Source organism: Callospermophilus lateralis, chromosome 9 (genome assembly GCF_048772815.1).
Source record: "Callospermophilus lateralis isolate mCalLat2 chromosome 9, mCalLat2.hap1, whole genome shotgun sequence".
Lineage (NCBI taxonomy): Eukaryota > Metazoa > Chordata > Mammalia > Rodentia > Sciuridae > Callospermophilus > Callospermophilus lateralis.
This window is the reverse complement of record NC_135313.1, coordinates 70,963,179-70,986,464: the sequence shown is the minus strand read 5'-3', so window position 1 is coordinate 70,986,464 and position 23,286 is coordinate 70,963,179. Positions and strand designations below refer to the sequence as shown.

The following is a 23,286-nucleotide window of genomic DNA, read 5'->3' as shown; positions in this document are numbered from 1 at the left end:
GAATCCAGGCTATGAGATTACACCATATACCAGGTAGACCTTCTTTTTTTTTTTTTTCCCTTTTTCCTTCCACATCCACAAATTTTTCACTGCTACCTACAAAATTATTTATAACCATTTTGTGATCCTATTTCTGTACCACATGTAACTTAAATTTCACATTCTCATGAAAGCCACTTATTTAAAAAATGGTGGGAAGGGGTTATAAGGTACAGATCAGATATGAAAGGTTAATTTAGCGAGCATTTGTTAACCCACTCTTACTGGGAACACCCTTTTCTTTAGCACAGCTTATTTGTACTAGAATTTCTTCACCACCTCCTCAGCATTTTCTTCATTTCTTTCAGCAGTGACTTTCCATTTGTTCTTTTTTTTTTTTTTTTTAAAGTGGTGCTGGGGATTGAACCCAGGGTCTTGTGCATACGAGGCAAGTGCTCTATCAACTGAGCTATATCCCCAGCCCCATGTGTTCTTATTCTAATGTATAACTGATTCCCCTATATGCCATTTGCTCTTCCCATACATTTTATTTTAACACTAATATTGTCCTAACAGTTCTTCATCTGGTGGGGAAGCGTTCCTAAAGCAGAGGTCATCACCAACCCTGTGTTGGATATTCGACACCCACTGTCTTCCTTCTGTCCAAGTATCCTTTTACAACTAGGCAGCTTTTAAGATAGCCTCTAGTGATCCCACCCCCAGAATTCATGCCTTTGTGAAGTAAAATGTCCTTTGAGCATTGCTTGAATTTATTGTTCACTTCTAATGGATTGAATATTTCTTTAGGATGTGGAAATTTCACACTTCCAAATAGCAATGTTATCAGTCTGTTGATGTTACCAGTATTATCAATGTTATCAATGATTCTTTTTTTAAAAAAAAAATTGTTTTGGTTGTATATGGACACAATCTTTATTGTATTTATTTATTTTTATGTGGTACTGAGGATTGAACCCAGTGCCTCACACATGCTAGGTAAGTGCTTTACCATTAAGCCACAGCTGCAGCCCCTATCAATGATTCTTAATGACTTAATGGTGAAAGAATTTAGAATCCTTACCTTTAGTCAGGGAATGGATGAAGCTCTTGAATCCTTTCAAGAACTGTCCAAATAGTGTCTGGAAATGGGAACAGGTATGTGAAGCAGTATAACTTGGGGAAGGCATATTATCTTTCTTAGCCATTATTTTTTCATCTCTACAATGAATGAAGTTGAACTTGATGGTTTTGATGAAACTCTTCAATCCATATTCATAGATCTAGAAATTAATTAGTTAATTAATCAATTTTGCATTTTGATATGCAAGTTTCATTTAAAATAAAAAAAAATCTAGATACTTTTTCTTTCAGAATTCATATGTTGTAGGTATAATATTTATATGATATCCTAAATATTCTGATATTATTTTTCTGGATATTAGCATATATGAACTGCTTTTTAAAATTATTTTTATAATAACTTTAGCCTAAAGTTGTTTTTTTTTTTTTTTTATAGTTAAGGCAATTTTAATATCTTTTAAGCTTGTGTCCCTGACAAGTCAGAAATTTCTGAATCTAAAACCTATCAGTAGCTCTTTTCAGTAGTACTTGCTAGGAAAAATGAATATGCTGCTTGTATCTTGTTCCTGCTGTGGAGTTGGCATGACATACCCCAAACCATCTTTTACTCTCTAACATGTTCCTGATATCTAATAGTGGCACTCACTCCTGACATTCCCTTGACTCTCCTTCCTGCTCCGCTGCCTTAGCTGGCTATAGACAGATGAGTTTTTGCTGAGGCTCTTCTTACTCTGGTCCAAAGATTTATTGACCCTCTCTTTTCATTGTATAAGAAACTAAATTCTACTCATTGACCAAATTTAAGCTCTATGTTACTCACGTAGTTTAAAATTTTTTCTTGGCATTTGGGATCAATGGAAACCATTTTGGAACATTTATTTATCAAACATACATACTAAAGTATGTATGTGAAAAAAATGATATCTTATAAAACTTAAGCAAGCTACAGTAGGAAGACCTTAAGGTGGGGGAATGTGGATTCCTAAGGTCTCATGATGATGATCTCCATGACCATGGGCATAGCCATTCTGGGTCACCCACCCCTCCCAGACACTGACTTTGAGAAAACAACTAACAGTATGAATAATTCTTCAGTGCTTAGTCATCGTTAGGGAAACAATTAGAGTTATTCTCAAATCGCCTTTTAAAACAGATATTAGTGATTCTTGAAGGATTTACTTAAAACATTTTTATTCAGTTTAAAGGTGTGCAACTCATTAATACCAGATGGCAGCTACCTAGTACTTTTTGAGGGGCGAAATTGAGATACATGTAGCCAAGATATGTAAATTTAGCTTCTGAGCAGTTGTACCAGTAGATTGCAAATACAATGAGAATATTGATGCCAGAGGATTTTGGGTGTCCATTTCTATTTTCTCCTAGGCTTCCAGTGTCTATCCAATAACAAAGTCACCAAATTAAATTTTAAGAAACTCTCCAGAGGAAAAACAAATGTAATATCTATAAGAAAAGACATACACACACACACACACACACACACACACACACAATCGAATTTTTGGAAAGCATTAAAAGATACATAAGGAGATATATTTTTCTAAAAGCCCATAACAAATCTTCATTTGTAATGCTGTATTTTTTAAAAATGCTGTTGGACTTCAAATGGTGAGAATAACATTTGTCATAGATGGCTGAAGTTTGGAAGTGGGAAATAGTAAGCTGGGATAAGCAGGAAATTTTCTGAAGAAATGCAAATAGAGTTCCTCAGAAGTTTTTGTGGGGAATAATTTTAAACATCTATCCAAGCTGTCCTGAGGTGTGTGTGAGTCTCTGGATTTTCAAGAGTTAATACCCTGAAGACGGATGAAACCTCAGTTTCCTTGTTTCTCCTTGTCTGCATTCTCCTTATTCTCTTCATATGGCTGGTCTTTATTTTGTAGCCTTTTTTTTTTTTTTCCATAACCTTTGGTGGTGGAAGACAGATACAGGGGATGAGAATAAAGTCTAATTAAACCATATTATTCTGATATGGTTAGTGTTTTTATTTGTTCTATATACTCTTGTATGATACATGTCTTGTATTATGAAAATTATTACATAAATGTTACTATTCTCATTCAGTAAATATTTTCCACTCAGCTATTTATGTTGAAAATCTGTCCCTGCTGCTGTGTCAGCATTAGTTTGTTGATTATTACCATGATTCAGTATTTCATAATATACATCCATCCAGTAGTATGTCTCCACTCTCTCTGTGGTGGGTATTTAGACTGCTTCCATGTCCCATTACCACAAAGAAGGCTCCATATCTTCTTGGACCTATGTGACATTTTCTTTTGGAAATATGCCTAGTATTAGAATTGCTGGCTCATAGACTTTGAGTACTCTTTATTAAACTGTGCCCCATGTTCTCCAGAATGACATTACCATCTGTATGCCCCCATAACCTTGTTTGGCATGATTCAGATTGCAGTGCTAGGGATCACTCCAAGGACTTTGTACAGGCTAAGCAAGAGGTAAGCAGTATATCACTGTTTTTGGTCAGCTTGTTCGCTGCTGTGACTAAAGGGTCCTACCACACAATTATGGAGGAAGAAAAGTTTATTTGAGGGCTCACAGTTTCAGAGGCTTTAGTCCATAGAAGGCCGCCTCCATTCCTCAGGGTTCAAGCTGAACATCCTGGTGGAGTGAAGCAGCTTACTTCATAACAAGGAAGCAGAGAGAGAGACTCCATGCTCCAGATATAAAATATATACCCCATAGCCATGCCCCTAATTAATTACTTCCTCCAGCCTCACCCCACCTGCCTCCAGGCACCACCCAGTTAATCCCATCAGGTAAAATTTACTGATTAGGTTAAGACTCACAACTCAATTATTTCTCCTGAGCCTTCTTGCATTGCCTCACATGTGAACTTTTGGGGACACCTCACATTCGACCCATAACAACCACAGAGCTAGATTCCCATTTTCTTCTTTTAACTTTATAGCTTTACCTTTACAATTCAGCTTCCTTTCACATGGAGTCCATATCATGTCACTGACCTGATTAAAAAGTCTTAAGTAGCCCCAGTTGCCTACAGAGTGAGTCCAGAATGCTAACAGGGCATGGTAAACCTCTCAAGATCTCTCACCTTTTTTCTGTTTGGAGGTATTCATACTATTGTTCATTTTTGTGCTCCCAATATGCTGAATTTATTATTTTCTAAAAACACCTTCTAACAGATAAGTGAGTATTGTGACTTAATTCAGAAAGTATTTTTCCTACTTGAATTATTTTAAAGCCAATAAAGAAGTATTTCTTATTAATAGTTAGTAGAAAAACTTCTATTTAAATTACACATTTCCACTGTTTCAGAATTCGAACAATACAGAAAAGTGAAAAGAAATGGAAAATTCCAAATCCTAACCTTTTCCATACCTTTCTTTTCTCCTTTTGTAAAATCATTCAGGAAAGGGTGTGAGAGGGGAGATGTCAGGTATCTCAAAGCTAGGGCCAGGTCCCTAACCAAATAAGTCAGAATTGCTGGGGTAGAACCCAGGCATTGGTATTTTTAATGATTCACTAGGTGTTTTATTCAGCTTTTCTATTGCTGGTACTGAAAGACAGGAATAGTTTTAGGAAAGGAAAAGTTTATTTGGGACTAAAGGTTTCAGAGATTTCAGCCCATGGATGGCCAGCTCCATTATTCTGTGCCAAAGGTATGGCAGAATATCATGGTAGAAGGGCATGGCAGAGGAAAGCAGCTCAGGACATCATATCAGGAAGCAGAGAGTCTACTCACCAAGAATAAAATATGTATCCCAAAGTCATGTCCCCAATGATCCACCTCCTACAGCTATATATATATCCTAATAGTCTATAGTTAACACCTAGTTAATCCCTTTTAGGGGATAGATGCACTGATTTAAGTTAAAATTCTCATAAACCAAACATTGCACCTCTAAACTTTTCTTGTATTGTCTCACATATGAGCTTTTGGGGATACCTCATATCTAAATCAGGACACTAGGTGATTCTAAACATGTAGCCAAATTTAGAAATAACTGGCTCTTTAAAATACTTCAGAAAAATAAAAATGGATCATACCAACATTTTGTGCAGCATCTTGCTTTTCCCCCCAAAGTACTTGCTAAATGATATTTAAAACTCTATCTTTGGTTTAAAATTTAACTCTAAGAAAAAAAATCCATTTATTTTGAAAATGTTATCATCCAACATGAAAGCCCTATTAATCAACTTGATAAGCATTCTGAATTATTTTAAACTGAGTTCATTTGAATAATGTAACTTTTGACTTACACATAATAGTAGTATAGAATTCTTCCCTTTTTATAGTAGAATTCAGAGTTCACCAAAACTCGTAATGCATGTTCTGAGCGCTTGTGGGTGCTGTGTTTTCATTGTGCCAAATGGTAAAATGAAGTCAGTTGTTCCATAGGAACTAAGGTTTATAAAAATTAGAAGCCCCCCCCCCAAAAAAAAATCAGTTACTCAAAGTTAAATATCCCCCCCCCCCAATGGAAAATCATCCTTTTTTCCTGTCTGGTCACTTCTTTTTGAACATTTTCTGTCTTCTCAGATTTTAATAGTAACCATCAACATGCCTTCACTCCCAGAGAACAGTCCTGCTATTGGTGCTCTTTCTGTTCCCTTTCCTCCTGCTCAGCGTCTGTCCTCTGTCCATCCCTGCTTCTCCACTCCCTGCAGGAGATGTGCTCCTGAAACCACTCTTGATCTGCTAACAAAGATCTCTTAGGGCTCTTCTGGCCCAGCAGCATGTGGCTCCATGGACTACCCACTCCCTAGTGAAATTCCTTTCCTTTCCTCCCTTGCCTGTTAGAATACTATGTTTCTCTGTCTCCTTTTATCTTTCTGACTTTTACTACTTCAGTTTTGTTTCCAGCTAACCACTTTCCTCCTTCTTACTTTCTTAAATTGTTTCTTTTTTCTTTGTATAAAAATGTTATACATCTTACAGTAGAAAACGTGGAATAATATAAAAAGGCTCCCCCAAATTTTACTACTTAGAAATAGCATTTTAGCCTTGTTTTTTCTGTGAGAAAAAAAAAGGATTAATACTGCATATCTTTATACGTGGCTTTTAATTCCCCATCCCACCTCATAATACATATTATCCAAGCTGTTCATGTTTAGCATTGGTTACTGTTTCTAATTTTAAGAGACATTTAATAGTCCCTTGACCCACTTGCCTCATTTTTTTCAAGTAACATTTACTTACATTTATTTTATATATTTCTTAATGATATTCATCTCCCTATTTCAAAATAACATGATCACACTCTTTGTTCCATCATGAGTTTTAATAAAGACTTCATTTACTTATTGTGTTACATGGTAGGGGTTTCTGTCTTTTACCCCTTTCCTGTCTTCCCATTTCCCTGATACTAACATATCACAATTCTTTATTAAATCACTAGTCATTGTCTGCATTGCTTTGACTATAGACATATAATCACCAATAAGCCAAGTAATCTCTTGCTTTTTTTTTTTTTTAAGTACAAGTGCTTTTTCCCCAAAGAACATAGTTGTCTCATTTTCCCATTTCCATCATTTTGCTTCATTCTATAGCTGAATCTTCCTAGATTCTTTTTCATTCTCCTGGTACCATTTTCTGCGTGATAAACCTAGTAGATAAGATAATCAGTGAGTTCCAGTTTTTCCCTTGACTCACACTTTTGGAGCTAGCCCTCTGCTTTCCTGTTCCAGGCTGTGCTGGTTGCTCCCTAGGCCTGCTGCTCAGTGTCACCACTCCTAAGTAACCCTCACCAAACACTGAGGGATCCCTGAAATTCTCCCACACATTAGGAGAGAAAGTCAGTGATACAATGATGTTACCAAATGGATTTGAGAAGGTCCTAGGAGCTCTTCTAATGCCTGTGGTTATCTAACTCTTGCTTCATGATGGCAGTAAATATGGTTGGTCCTGTCCTCTGATAGGTGAGTGCCTGCTTATTTTACAAAACACTCTTCTCCTTAATGTTCCAGAATATGAGTCCTTTCTGCTAGTCTAGATCTGACAGTTGCTTACTTCCTTTCTTGCCTCACTCCACCCACTCCATGTAGAACCCTCTCTCAGTCGCCTTTCACTCCCTGGCATGATTATTGATGGTCCTGCTAATTTTTCTTGGTCTTCGGCAAGGAAAAGAATGGAATCTAGGGATGTGAAGTTTATTTAAAATGACAGTGATGTTTTTAGACTTATCAGGAAGTAGGTAGTCTTGCCCATTATAAAAATCAGATCATTTTTTTTTTTTTTTAAATCTAAGAACTTAAAACACTTAACTGATGAACAGGGGAGAGTTGTTTGCACTTTGCACTACTTAAGACATTTTACTCATTTGCCACTTGAGGACAAGAGGGTGTATATTTTCATTATGTGCATTCTGAAAATCATTTCACCTCAACATTACACTTTTTAAAATTTTGAAATAGGGAATGGGTTGTGTGTAAAATAAGAAAAAATTATTTAAAAAATCCTAAAAAGTGTGACCTTTAGTCAATCTTACCTGAAGTTTAGTTGAAATATCAACTGTGCCAAAAATGTACTATGAACTAGAAAGTTGCAATGTTCTGAATAAGTAATCCAAACTATATCTTATTTATTTGAAAGTAAATGAGCAAATTATAAATCTGATATGTCAGAAGTGGTAATTAATAATATTGAGAATGATTTGGAATAAAATATATGAACTAGGCAATCATGGATGGTAAAAACACTTTAAATATGGTAATATATCACTTTCATTATTCAATTATATATTTTTTTACATTTTTAATATTTAATTTCCTAAACCAATTGCAAAGACTTTTTTTGAGATACTCAACATTTTATTATAGATAAAAATGTATCTAATAGTTCTTTTGATTTGTAGGTAAAGAGTTACAATTTTTAAAATTTTTAGTTTTGCTATTGCTTGTTAAACAAATTTGGTAAGATATTTTAGTTTTGAGTCTTTTCTTACCAATGAAGTAATAATAATTTCTCCTAGTAGTGTTTTTCAAAACTTCAGTTAGATGAAATAAATGTCCTATGTATTGTCTTATGTATATTTTTTGAAGTTCTGCTTATTAGGGGTTGAAGAAAACTATTAAGGCAATGAGATAACATTTTTTCACAGATCAGACTTACTGGAAAGAATGATAGACTCTCATGTGGATGAGGCTTAGTGGGTTGGACTCTTGTTGCCAAAATACTTCTGGATAGAAAATTGACACTAGGCATCGAAGGCCTTAAGAAAATCCCAAAATGTTCAATTGGCTCATGACTTCTAGTGTATTGTAAGGAAATACTCAAGTAGACAAAGATCTTCTGCTAAATTGTTTATAGTATTAAAAATTATAATTTTAAATATTCAATTAACACATCATATATAATATACTTTTATATATATCCAGTAATCATAGCCATTCTTAAGGATATGTTTCCATGCAGTATTTTTAATGTTTCATTATGGTAAATAAGGATTCATTGAAACACATTTATTTTTCATTTTTTATTATTTTGGGGGTAGGGTGCTAGGGATCAAATTCAGGGCCTTTTTCATGCTAAGTATATGCTGTACCACTGAGCTCTATCCCAGGCCCCAAACAAATAATTTTGAAAGGACTACAGTAGTACAGTAACTTTACTGTTCTGTGCTAGGCTACAGTTGTGTTTATAGGTTTTTGAATCGTCTTCCTTTTTCCCTGGACTCTGCCTTGTTTATATCTCCAAGTTCCCTTCTCTCTTTCCTGCTGTCCCTATTTCTCTTTAGTTCCTTTGCCTCCTCTTGCCTAGTGCTAGATAGAAATCACATGGAGAAAATAAATACTGATTGAGCAAGAGTTATAGTCTTTTAATCTCTTTTTTGTTTTTTCTCTAATTTTTTAGTCTGGGATTAAAGAAATAGTGTCGCAGTCCTCTTGAAACTGACAGGGAACGTGGTGGTTAAGAGCTCTAGTGTCAGATGGACCTGGCCTTGGGCCCAGAAATGTGTCACTTATTAGCTGTGTGACCTTAGGCAAGTTATTTACCTTTTCTGGCTTTGTGTTCTCAACTGTGAAACAAGTATTCCGTGTAATTAGTTTTCCCTTCAAGTTTAGGCAGTGTAGGGTTGTAAAGTGCTCCACATTGCCTGACTCAAGAAAATATTCAACAGATTGCTGCTGATGTTGCTGTTATAGCATTAACATTTCAAAGACAAAGGTGGAGCTCAGACATCTGATTTCAAATACTGTTCCAACATTTAAAATCCCAGTTAACATTTCCTATCAGTGTACACTCAAAATCAATCTCTCTCTCTCTCTCTCTCTCTCATACACACACACACACACACACACACACACACACACACACCCCGATAGATAGATAGATAGATAGATAGATAGATAGATTGATTGATTAAAAAATAAACAGAAGTCATATAGGGTAGAACTCAGGTTTATATGGTGTTTTTCGGTATTGTGAACTTTGATATGGAGTGTGGTAGGAAAATAATGAGGGAAGGTTCCCCCACCCCATCCTAAGTCTTTGCTCCAGAATGAACCAGAAAATACAAACAAAAATGGATAATAGCCTTAATGCTTTGTGTGGATGGGCAGAAAAGAGTGTGGGGGGGGCTAATAAGTTGTGTAGCATTTTATACATTTTAAAATGAATCTGAATATAAAATTAGAATTATATGGTGATTTGAAATGAGAAAAAAAAAAAAAACACCTATCCAAGCATAAAAAGTATTTTAACAGTCTTTTATTCTTACTGTGCACTCTGTATTTTGGTACTTTGTTTCAAATTAGTGTTGTGAAATACTTTTAAAAGGTTAACTATTTTTTCTTTCTTTCTTTTTTTTAATGTTGTTAAATGTAATTTTGTTTCTTCAGCTTCATTTTTCTTTCCAGCATTCCTTTAGTGATACTCATTAGGAAACTAGTATACTATGCTGACTGATGCTTGCCTAATAGTCACCTTCTCCAGGATATTTCTTCTCAATATCTGCAGTATTAAACAATGCAGACAAGTTGGTAGAAAGGACAGTCTTCAGCTGTTCATAGAATCTTGACTCTACTCCTGCTCCATTCATTCAGATAATACCAGCAACCCTGTGCCGGTATTGGGATTTTTTATTTATTTATTTATTTTGAACTTTCCAGGGTTAAGAGACTTTTTGGTGATCCAGTCAATTCTGGTTCTGCTGACCAGGCTCAGCTTTCTGTAGCACAGCCTGTGGCCACAGATAAGAGTAGGACTGGTCCATCAGCTCATTGTTCTTGGATTCAAAACAAGTGTACATGCTTACAGGAAGGCCAGTAAAGCACCCTGCATGAAAGAGTCTACTGAAGGGGTGCTTTCTGGGGTCTAGAATAATCACTTTATAATTTGAGCAGTTTACTATGTGGTTAAGGGGGAAAGCTTATGAAGCTTTTTTTGGCAGGGTGGGAGTTGTACTGAGGATTGAACCTAGGGGTGCTTTAACCACTGAGTTATATCCCCAGCCCTTTTTTATTTTTTATTTTGAGACAGGTTCTCACTATATTGCTTAGGGCCTTGCTAAGCTGTTGAGCATGGTCTCAAACTTGAATTCTCCTACTTCAGCCTCCTAAGTCACTAGGATTACAGGCATGCACAATCATGCCTGGCTTATGAAGTTCAAGTACATAAGACTAAATGATCCATTACACATTTTTTTTTTTTTAAGATTAAATAAATTGACCCCTTTTACAACAGCTCTGTAGAGGGTGTACTTCAGCCAACCCAGGTGGATGGGCATTGTCCATTCATACAAAGCAAAACCCAGAGCAAGCCCAATAGCCTGCCCCATCTGACAACTTCTATCAGTGAAGTAATACCAGTGACCTACCTTGCTTGTTTACCTAGCTTGTTCTTAGAAGAAGATAGTTCTTGTGACCCAGTTTTGTCTCTAGTTACAGAGAAACTGTAACACTACTGAGTTTTGGCCCAATAAAATTTAGTTCACATGCTTGCATTTGAGTTAGAATAGCAAGGTCAGTGTTCTGACATTCCTAAAGGATAATTGGGCATATGTATCCTGGCCTGGAGGAACATATGTATCTATGTGGGTGGCAGAGCAGAAGACCACTGACCCTTACTATATATTGAAATCTTGGTGGACTGGCTTCATGACAGTGTGTTCTAAATCATACCATTGTACATGTTCTTCATCTACCCAGATAGACACGAGATTATTTGGGGGCGGGGGTAGGGGAATGGCAATACTTGAACTGAATTTTTTAAAAAATGTCCCCACAGTTATAGATTTCTTAAATAAAATGAATGATATTGGAGCACACAGAATATAGCTATAGGGGGTTTAGAGAGTAGGATGCATGAATTAATCTCACCTCTCTAGTCTTGAATTTGCAACTTCTGATTCTGTTATAATGCAGAACAGCATATATCAAAAGGTGAGGCAGTAATTTCCCAGAAATGTTAGAAAGTTGTAATTAGTATACTACTGCTAGAGAAAGCAGTCATGAAAGTCATCTTCAATGGTAAGTGGTTCGCACTTTTATGGACAGTATAAAGTAATTTAGTGTATTTTACATTCATGAATAATCAGGGCAGGATAATCTTGCATGTTTGTTTCCTAATTACTTTATTTTTAGCACTCCCATCGTTTCTCTTTCTTTGGTGAGGAGCTGGAACGTCCTAACCGCAGTGCAGCGCACACCATGGAACAGTAGCAAATGTTAAGGCCCTAGTCTATTCAGTTGCTTTTGTAGAGAAAGCAATCATTCAGATAACTGCCAGTAATGACAACCTTGTTGATTATATTAATCAAGATCTATTATTAAGCATGCAGACAATTTCATTTTTGCCTTACAAATATGTTTTTGTTTTTTGATAAACATGTATAATAGTAACATATAAAGATAACCCTTCCTTAATAAAACCTGGTTCTATAAAGAAAAGGCACAAAAGCTCTCCATGTTTATAGATAGTTGTTTCCCTGAGCAACAGAAAATGCAGGCCTTATGTAACTTAACAGCAGTACCACAGGGGGAAAAATATAAGCCTACAGATGGTAAGGGTATACATGTTTTCTGGTTGTTTTTTCATGAGGTACCTCCAAGTCCGAGTTACTGCAACCACAGAGTCAACGACATCATGGATGAGGCTGAGACAGCTCTCCCACATTGCTGGACCAGATCCATGGACTACTTTTGTAGAGTTGGCCACTTTGGACCTTGAATGTGGGAAATAATTCAGAGAGATGCAGATATCTACGAGAGGAAATGGGCTAGTGAGAAAGTACTCATGTTCTGAGCTTTATGACAATTGTACTTATAAGAGCTATCGGTCCCTATTTCAGGGGGGTTATGATATACTCAAAATCTTCATTAGCCTCCCTGCTTATACTCTGCTTTTTGATGTCGCCTCTAACTTGGAGTCATTTTGTAGAGTTTTTACTTTGAGACCTCAGAAATCCAGGGAAATTTAGCATGGCTACTAAACCTGAGCACAGAAGGGCTTTAGATTCAACTTGGCAAGGATGGCAGGCATCTTAGAATCTTCCTAAAGAAAGGTTGAGCTCAGCAGCACTTTGTGAATACTGTACTCTTTTGGCAGGCTTCCCTGTTTTGCTGTACCAGACCTTATTGCTGGACTGTGGCCTCTGGTGTACTAACTGACTTCTGAGATGCATTAACAAAAAAGGCTAATATTACCAATATTCACTTAGTAAAAACAAAACAACAACAACAAACCCCAACATTTATTATTGCCTTGTAGTTCTCTCTTTCTGGCCTCTGGATATCCACTGATGTCACTTAAAATGAACCATTCAGTTTCTAATAGCTACATGCCAAGTTGTTTTACGTACTTCTGGTTCTCAGCATTCCACAGATGCCACACTGCTCAAAGCTGTGCTTTAATGCATCTTAACAGATTTCTCCTTCCCTGCCCTGCACAGTCTCCCTGTTTGAGGCTCTCATGGAGCAGCTGCTTGTACTCTCCACTGACACGCATCCATGGCACTTGATTAGCCCACCAAACTAAACTGCATCAAGTGTCACTGCAGTGCCAGTGGGCTGGCTGTGCTCCAGAACTTTTCACTCCTGCCTCTACCTGATGCTAAGTGTTTTGTAGAAGAGGGAGATTAAAGCACTTAAGTGAAGGCGGAACCAAGTTTCATAGGTCAGTGAAAGGTGCATGATTATTATTTCAGTTGCCCTAATATGTACCTGTTTTGATTCATTTTTGCACTGTTTCAGCCAATGTATAACATCACTATGTAGATGTTTGCCTGGGTGAAGTTTTCTTGTCTAAGACAGGTTGTGACTTCAATCTTCCCATTTAGTTTTTAGACCTTAGTATACTTACAGCTACAGAATCATTTATAAAACCAGAGGGCTTTCCACAATGTATACCTTAAGAGTCTGATTACGTTGGGCAGTGTCTGGACAATGTTTATAAAGCACATTTGATGATGTTTACATCCTTATTGGATTTTTTTTTTTTTTTGAAGGTAGAAACACTTAACTACATAAAATAGAGTAAAAGGGGAAAGCTGTTTATTTGACTTTGCTTTACTGCTTTCATGATGAAGAGTAGACCATCCACTTGGATTTGAAAGATTAATATCATGAAAATCTCAAGCCCCTACTACCAGTCAGCAAACATGTTTTAGAAACTGTTACAACCTGGCTTAGCTGATTGGTGTAAACTTAACAGAACTATTGAAGATGATGCCTGGAAATAAGGTAATGGACACAGTAGTGACCCCCAGATCCATTAGCACCCATATTTCTTCTTTGCAGCATAGGGTCCATAAGTCTCTGGTTCTGATCTCTTCTGAGACTATTCCTAGTGGAGGAGGGTTCCCCAAAAAGCTTGTAAAGAAGCTTTAAGAGAAGTCTTTATTTCCAAGTTAGTGTCCTGGGCTAGAAACCTTAGCTTGAATTGTCTTTCAATCCCCTTAAGCACTAAAACTCAAATGACAAGATTGCATCTTTCGGTTCTTACCTCTGCCTTTTTCCAGGGCACATACCTGTGTTCAAGGGGAAGTGTCTTCTCCTCACCCCTCACCTTCCTCTCAGGTCCAGCTCCACGTAGATTACTAAAGTCACTTCAGAGTTGAACTCCCTCCTACCACCTGATGTCTTTGCAGTTCTGCAGCCCAACTAATCTCTTGTAAAACATAAAAACTCATCAGTTAGGGAAATTACCAAATACCCTTGGCCCAGATAAACACACAAAGTGAGTCAGTCAACTAGTTGGGTTCACTCACATGCTAATATGAGCTATGGTGTTGCAGAATATTTGTTTACATTGGTACAACTTCTGTAATATGTTAGAGATGGCTTTTATAAAAATAAAAGGCATTCATAAAAGCATAGTAAGCTCTTTATGTTTTAAAATAAACTTTTGGCATAAATCCTTGAGACTTTCTGTTCTGTGGTCTTGTATTTATATATTTAAGAATACTGTGGGAATTCTTGGTAATACATGTTAAAGTCCTTAGGCCTGTCATGTAACTCAGCTTTTCTATCCACATCTGTTTTGTATAAATACTGTTAGAATCTCCCCTTGTAGGAATTCTTAAGCCTAATTAAAAGTTGGAGCCATAACACATGTGAAGGAATTGAAAAAGCTCCTGGAAATGACATTTGTCAGATGATGTAAGCAATGTTCAAGTCATTGACTCTACTTGCTATGCTTCTAATATTTCATGGACATATGTCGTTAACTCATGTGGAAGATCTAGCAAAAGGAATTTCAGTAATGCTTTATCTTTATAAATTGTTTCATATTTAATTGGTGGCTGACTCTTAACACTTCAGTGTGTGATTTCCTTGTCTCATTTTGCTTCTCATTTCTTCCCTGAGGAGTCAGAAATATTTTGATGATTTTTAAACAAATACTTTAATGTCTAAGACATTAAACTTGTTAGGAAAATTAAAGCCCATAAGTAATTTTATAAGGTAAGAATGTCTTTGTAAAATGAAATTATATTGTGATATAAATTTATATTTTATCAAATCCTTTACCTTTTTAAAGAATATTTTTAGTTGTAGATGGAACAGTACCTTTATTTTGTTTATTTAGTTTTATGTGGTGCTGGGGATCAAACCCAGGGCCTCACACATGCTATGCAAGCTCTCTACCACTGAGCTACAACACAGCCCTCAGATTGTTTTCTTAAAGTGAGGATACACTTTTAGTTTTGAAATGTTACTTCCAAAAATTAAGATCTTCCGTTGTTCATTGAAATTTTGTTAAAACTTTATATATTCTAAAAAAGTCTTCTTTGTAATTGGTAATTTTAATACCCAGGCAGAGATTATTATGTCATTCATTTTCTTGAAACTATTTAATCAAACTCAGTAGATTAAATATTTTTGAGTTAATTATTGAGAGCCTAGAAGAGCAGTATTATTTGCATTGTTAAGAAGAAAGTATCATGCTCTCTTTGTCAGCATGTATGCTAAAATTGGAACCATACAGAGAAGATTAGCGTGGTCCCTGCACAAGAATGAGACACAAATCTGTGAAGCATTCCATAGTTCTGTACATACAAAAGAAAGTTTAGGCCCAACTCTCCATCATGTCCACTTAAGAACTGACTTCTGCAACAAGACTCCTAAAGCTCAAGGAGTAAAATCAAGAATCAATAAATAGGACAGTGTCCAACTAAAAGGCCTCTTTACACCAAAGAAAAAAATTAAGAATATGAAGAGAGAACCTACAGAATGGGAGTAAATCTTTGCCACCTGTAACTCAGAACATTAATCTCTAGGATATATAAAGAACTCAAAACTCTTTTAACAAAAACCCAAATAACCCAATCAATAAATGGGCAAAGGAACTGAATAGGACTTCACAGAAGAAAAAATATGAATGGTCAACAAAAATATGAAAAAAATGTTTGACATCTCTAGCAATTAGAGAAGTGCAAATTAAAATTACTGAGATTTCATCTCACTCCAGTCAGAATAGCATTTTTCAAGAATATAAGCAATAATTAATGTTGGTGAGGACGTGGGGAAACAGGGACACTCATACATTGTTGGTGAGACTGTAAATTGGTGCAACTACTATGGAAAGCAGCATGAAAATTTCTCAGAAAACAAAGAGTAGAATTGCCATTTGACCTGATTATACCACTCCTTGGTACATATCCAAAGGAGTTAAAATCAGCATACTATAGTGATACAGCCACATCAATGTTTATAACAGCTCTACTCACAATACCTAAACTATGGAACCAACCAAAGTGCCCTTCAACTGATGAATGGGTAAAGAAAATGTGATATTATATACACAATGGGCTATTACTCAGCCATAAAAAAAGAATGACTTTGTGACTTTTGCTGGTAAATGAATGAATCTAGAAACTATCATGCTAAGTGAAATAAGCCACTCCCCCCCCCCCAAAAAAAAAAAAAAAAAAACAAAGGCCGAATGTTCTTTCTGATATGTGGATACTAACACACAACAAGGGGGATGACAGGAAAAATACAACTTTGGAGTAGAGAAAGGGGAATGAAGGGAACAGGGGAGATAGGAATAGGAAAGACAGTGGAATGAATCAGACGTAACTTCACTGTGTTCATATAGGAATATACCACAGTGAAACTCCAGATGTATAATCACAAGAATAGGATTCTAATTAGAATATTATACTCCATATATGTATAATATGTCAAAATATACTTTCATGTATATCTAAAAAGAACAATTTTTTTTAAAGAGAGAGAGAGAATTTTTTTTAATATTTATTTTTTAGTTCTCGGCAGACACAACATCTTTGTATGTGGTGCTGAGGATTGAACCTGGGCCACACGCATGCCAGGCGAGCGCGCTACCACTTGAGCCACATCCCCAGCCCCAAAAGAACAAATTTTGAAAAGAAGAAATTATCTACCATTTTTATTATAGAATTTTCTACAAATATGAACATAAACTTACTTTCATCTTTACATATACAGTTATAAAAGCACTTGTTTAATTGTATTACTAAATGATTTTTGTTTAGGATAGTGATTCTCAGCCTTCAGTGTGTATCAGAATCACCTGGATAGATTGTTAAAATTCAGATTACTGGGCCCTGTTCTTAGAGTTTCTGATTCAGTAGGTGTGGGCTGTTGCTGATATTGCCAGATCACACTTTGAGAATCATTGGTTTAGGATTTTTGGTAAATAGTGTTTTGTTTTGTTTTGTTTTTTTTAATTAGATCATTATAACTATACATAGTAGTTGGGTTCATTTTGACAAAATTTTATATACATAGAATTTGATTTCAATCCCTATCTCCCTTTCCTTTCCCTCTTCTCTCCTCCTATGCTCCTTCCTCTATTCCACTGATCTTCCTTTCACTTATTCATTTATTTATTTTTGTTTGGTACTTTCTACATATACATAAAGGTGAAATTCCCTGTGGTATATTGATATATGCTGTTAAATTTATTTCATATTTCCTCCTCTTTCCCCTCTAAATCTTCTTCCACTTTACTGATCCCAATATCTTTGTGATGTCCTCCCTATTTCCTGCTTTCTTTTCTTTATTTTGTTGTAGCTCTCACATATGAGAGAAAATTTCTGCCCTGATTTTCTAAGTGTGTCTTATTGCACTTAGCATGATGTGTTCCATTTCCATACATGTACCAGCAAATGCCATAATTTTATTCTTCTTTATGGCTGAATAAAATTCTGTTGTGTGTATGTATTACTTTGTTTGATTCATTCACCTATCGACAGACATCTGGGTTCATTCCATAAACTGACTATTGTGAATTGTGCTATTATAAACATTGAAATGGCTGTATTGCTATAGTATACTGACTTTAGTTCTTTTGGATATATATTGAGTAGTGGGGTAGCTGAATCATATTGTGGTTCTATTCCTAATTTTTTGAGGACTTTCTACTGCTTTCCTGAGAGTTGTACTAATTTGCATTCCCTTCAACAATGTATGCATGCACCTTTTTTCCCACATCCTCACCAGCATTTATTAATATTTGTATTCTTGATAATTGCCATATTTTGAATGGAGTCAGCTAAAATCTCAGTATAGTTTAATTTGCATTTCTCTGATTGCTAGAGATATTGAACATTTTGTCATATATGTGTTAGCCATTTGTATTTCTTCTTTTGAGAAGTATCTGTTTACTTATTTTCCCCATTTGATTGGGTTGTTTATTTATTTATTTGGTGTTAGGGTTTTTTTTATTTCTTTATATATTCTGAGTATTAATACTCTATCAGAGGAGCAGCTGGCAAAGATTTTTCAGCCATTCTGTAGGCTCTCTCTTCATGCAATTAAACTTTTTCTTTGCTGTACAGAAGCTTTTTAATTTAATTTAATTTAATTTTTTTAATCCTATGTATTATTTTTTGGTATTATTTCTTGAGCTTTTAGTGGTCCTGTTAAGGAAATCAGTGTCCGTACCTTTGAGATGGAGTTTTGACTGTGTTTTCATCTAGCAATTTCAAGATTTCAGGTCAAATACCTAGGTCTTTGGTCCTGTTTGATTTGACTTTTGTGCAGGGTGAGAGATGGGTATCTAATTTCATTTTTCCATATATGGATATGCAATTTTCCCAGCTCCATTTGTTTAGAAGGCTTTCTTTTCTTCAACATATATTTTTGGCATCTTTGTCAAGTATCAAATGGGTATAAGTATGTAGTTTTGTCTCTGTCTTCTATTCTGTTCCATTGGTCTTTATGTCTATTTTGATGCCAATACCATGCTGTATTTATTACTGTAGCTCCATAATATAACTTAAGATCGGGTATTGTGATACCAGGAGCATTGCTCTTCTTGCTCAGGATTACTTTAGCTACTTTGGGTCTCTTATTCTTCCAAATGAATTTAAGGACTTTTTTTTTTTCTATTTCTGTGAAAAATGTCATTGATATTTCAATGGGGATTGCATTGAATAATGTATATTGCTTTTCATAATATGGCCATTTTGACAGTATTAATTCTCCCTGTTCAAGAGCATGGAAGTCTTTCCATCTTCGAAGATCTTTAGGGTTTTCAGTTTTCTATAAATTTCATTGTAGAGATCGTTCTCCTCCTTGCTTAGATTTATTTTCGTATTTTTTTCAGGTTATTGGGAAAGGATGGTTTCTTAGCAAAATATCTGTCAGAGTATTGGGAAGCTATTGATTTATGTATGTTGATTTTGTATTCTGTTTGCTGAATTCATTTATCAGAATCAAAAGTCATCTGGTAGAGGGATTTTTGGGTTTTTTTGAGTCTTATAGATATAAGATAATATCATCAGCAGAGATACTTTTACTTTTCCTATTTGTAAGCCCTTTAATTTCCTTCTATTGCCTGATTGCTGTGGTTAGAGTTTCGAGAATCTCATTGAATTTAAGTATTGAGAGTGAACAACCTTGTCTTCTTCCTAATCTTAACTGAAATGTTTTCAGTTTTTCTTCATTTAGTATGATATATTGACTTTGGATTAGTCCTAAATAGCTTTTATAAAGTGAAGGTAAGTTTCTTCTATTCCTAGTTTACCTAGCCTTTTTAAACATGAATGTCTGCTGTTATCAGAGGCCTTTTCTGCATCTACTTGGATGATCATATGGTTCTTGTCCCTAATTCTATTTAATTGGTGAATTATAATTAATGATTTGCATATGTTTAGTCAACCTTGTGTCTCTGGGATGAAACTCATTTTATCTTGGTGTATTATCTTCTTCATGTGTTTTTGAATGTGGTTTGCTAATATTTTATTAAGATTTTTGCATCTACTGCATGTTCCTTGCATTGATTCTTTGTGTTTTTTTAAATTCTGAATTTCATTAATTTTGGCTCTGATCTTAATTAATTATTTCCTATCTTCTGCTGATTTTGGAATTAGTTTGTTTTTCCTTTTCTAAGATCTTGAGGTGGAGCATAAGCTTATTTATTTGGAATTTCTCTACATTTTTTTAAATGTAGACACTTGGTGCTGTAAGTTTTCCTTGTACAACTTATTTCATATTATTCCAGAGATTTTGATAGAGTGTATCTCTGTTCTCATTTGTATCTAAAAATTTCTCAATTTCTTCTCTAACTTTTCTGTGATCCATTCTTCATTTAAAAGATTATTGTCCAATCTTATGTGATTATGTGGTTTCTAATATTTTCTTGCTATTGATTTCTAACAGGATTATATTAAATTATATCCTTTTAAAAAATTTATTTATTTATATAATTATTTTGTATTTACTAAGATTTAACATTGTAACCTAGAATATAGTTCATTTTGGAGAAGATTACATGAGCAAAAGATTCCATTACCAAACGAAGGTAAATTCACCTATTTTGGGTAAACTATTCTGTAGATGTTCATTAGGTCCATTTGATTTTATAGTATTATTTAATTTAGTAATATCTTTATAGATTTTATGTTTGAATTATCTGTATTGGTGATAAGAGTGTGGTGAAATCACCCAATGTTATTGCACTGGGGTCTATCTGGGATTTCCTGTTAAGAAGTGTGTTGTTATTTATTCAGTTAGGTGCATTTGGACCATATTTGTTTGCTATTGTTATATCTTCTCATTGGATTGTTCCCTTTACCTGGATGTAGTGGCCTTCTTTGTTTCTTTGGATTCATGCTTGAAATTTACTTGTCAGATAGGAGAATAGTTACTATTATTTGTTTTCAGACTCAATTTGCATGGAATTTTTTTTTTCTATTCTTACCTTCAGCCTTTGAATGCTTTTGCCTATGAGATGCATCTTTTACAAATAGAATATAGTTGGATCTTCTCTTTTTTTCCATTCTGATAATCTGTGTCTTTTAACTGGGATATTGAGACCATTTACATTAAATATTATTATGTGTGTTTGTGGTTTCCTGCCATTTTGATCTATTTGCTGTAATTAATTCTGTCATGATTTTCATTTAGTTGATTACTCTTTTAATGATCTGCATCTACTTGGGGACTTTGGGTGTTGTTTTTAAGTTCCTCTGTGTACAATATATCTTAGAGTATTCTTTGTAGTGCTGGCCTTAGTGGTCATGAATTTTTTTTTACTTTATCCTTGTCATGGAAAATTTTTATTTCCTCAATGATTTTCAAAGAGTTTGACTGGCATTTGCTTTCTTTTAATGTCTGGATAACTCATTCTAGATTCTCCTTGATTTTACAATCTGAGTTGAGAAGTCAGAGTGAGCCTTATTGGTTTGGTTTTAAATGTGATCTGACTTTTTTTTCTTACAGGTTTTAATATTCTTTCCTTATTTTCTATGTTAATCATTTTGATTTTGACATGTCCTGGAGAATTTCTTTTCTGTTCTGTCTATTTGGGGTTCTGCATGCTTCTATATGTTGATGTCTATTTTATTTCTGATATGGGGAAAGTTTTCTGTTACCATTTCATTGAAAATGTTCTTTATACCTTTACCCTGTATCTCCATGTTCTCATCTATCCCAGAGTTCTTGTATATTCTGGTCATGGTTGTTTAATTTTTTCTTTTACTGCATACTGAGTGTTTAAATTCCTATACACTGTCTTCACTGTCTGACGTTCTGTTTTCTTAGCATTCTAATCTGTTGGTGATGCTTTAAAGTGAATTTTTAATTTTGTTCATGTGTCTTTCATTTCCAGGGGTTTTGATTGGTATTTTTTCAATATCTCTGTTTCTTCATTGAAATGGTCTTTTGTCTTCGTTATCTGCTTTTTTTATTCATTCCTTGGGTCTTTGTTTAATTCCCTGAACATCTTTATAATCAGTTTTTTAAATAATCTTTCTCTGGAATTTCATCTTCTTCCATATTCTTTGTTGGGTGATTCTGAATTTGATGGGGGAGGGAATTCTTTGCCTGTTTTCTCATGTTTTCAGAGATCTTGGACTTTTGCATCAATTGAGATGGGCTCCCCTTCTTTGTTTATATATGTGTCTTTTTTTGTGTTGTTTCCTTTTGTGTTCTCTGACTACCCTCTGTTTTTGATATATAAGTAGATGTCCATGGGTGTGGCCTGAGGAATCTCTTTGGTTGTTCCTCCTTGTGGCCTATTTGTTGGTATGGAGTTTTTTCTCCCCAGTTCTGTGTAATATTAATTAACGTTGAGCCTCAGGTGACGAGAGATTCGATGTAACTTAGTTGAGTTGTGGGTATTGCCCTGAAGCAGGATCTCTGTGAACTTGAAGAGTCACAATCACTTTCCAGCCCCTCTTATAGGAAGGGGACAGCCAGGAATCACAGTAATGTTAGCAATAGATAGTTAGCCATAAGGTAAATTTCCAGTGTCTACTTTGACATCTGTAACACTATTTGCCACCCACATAATATTGGTGAGATCAGTATTTAAGAACAGTATCAACAATTAAAACTGTGAACTGGATCAGGCATTAGATGGTAGGTATCTATTATGTCTTCTACTGTATTAATAATCACAATAATATGAACGGGCTAGGAATTTCATAAACTGCATAAAGGAAGGGAAGAGAAAGTTTGAATTAGTTAAAAAGTTATCATGGGAGAGACAGAAGATAGGTAGCAGATGTCAACTGTAAGGAAAGAATAAATAATTAACTAAAAGTAATTAACAAAACAAAAGAAAGGAAGAGGAAAAGGAAAATTTGACTGTCTATGGAGGAAGATATTGATTAAGGGGCAATAATAGGGACAGAAAGCAAGGTGCAAACAAGCAAATATAAGATCAAAACAACTCAAACCCACATATAATTATACCTCCTATGTCAAACCAAGACCAAATAATAAACAGGTGCAGAGCAAAGCAGTTAAAGTGAAACTAAAATTATATGAAAATATATATGTGTATTTTTGAACCTGTTGGCTCAGAACTTACACACCTACACACACATAAAATACAAAAAATGTCTTGCAGAATGGAAAATATTAAAAATAAGAAAATATAATTGAATAATGTTTGAAAAAAACTTTGAAGTTTTTTTTTAAGTCTAAATAGTTATACATGACAGTAGAATCCATTTTGATGCATCATAAATAAATGGAGTATAACTTCTCATTCTTCTGCTTGTACATGACGTGGAATTACACTGGTCATATAGTAATAAAAAAAGAAAAAATATTTTTTAAATGGGTGTACTATGGAGATAAAGAAATAATAAGAAAAGATAAGAACAAAAAAAAAAAGAGAAAAAAATCATAATGAGAAATAAAAAGGCTTGTTTCCCTCTTGGTAGGGATGGATTTTTCATTCTTAATTTTTTACTTTGCCACCCTTGGGTCAAGGACTGAGTGTTGTTAAGTGCAATGTCTTTGTGTTCCTCACTAACTTCCAGCCATTGTGGCTAGGGGCCACAG

The 23,286-nt window shown here is 34.9% G+C and overlaps 1 protein-coding gene and 1 non-coding gene across 8 annotated transcripts in view; both read left to right on the top strand.

The window, feature by feature from the left end:
• Positions 1-23,286, top strand: part of Pkp4 (plakophilin 4) — a 243,578-nt gene that overhangs the window by 33,325 nt on the left and 186,967 nt on the right. The gene's annotated exons all lie outside the window — the stretch shown is intronic.
• LOC143407675 (U6 spliceosomal RNA) lies at positions 15,444-15,550 on the top strand. Its single transcript, XR_013092417.1, has one exon. It is a non-coding gene; the product is annotated as a U6 spliceosomal RNA (small nuclear RNA).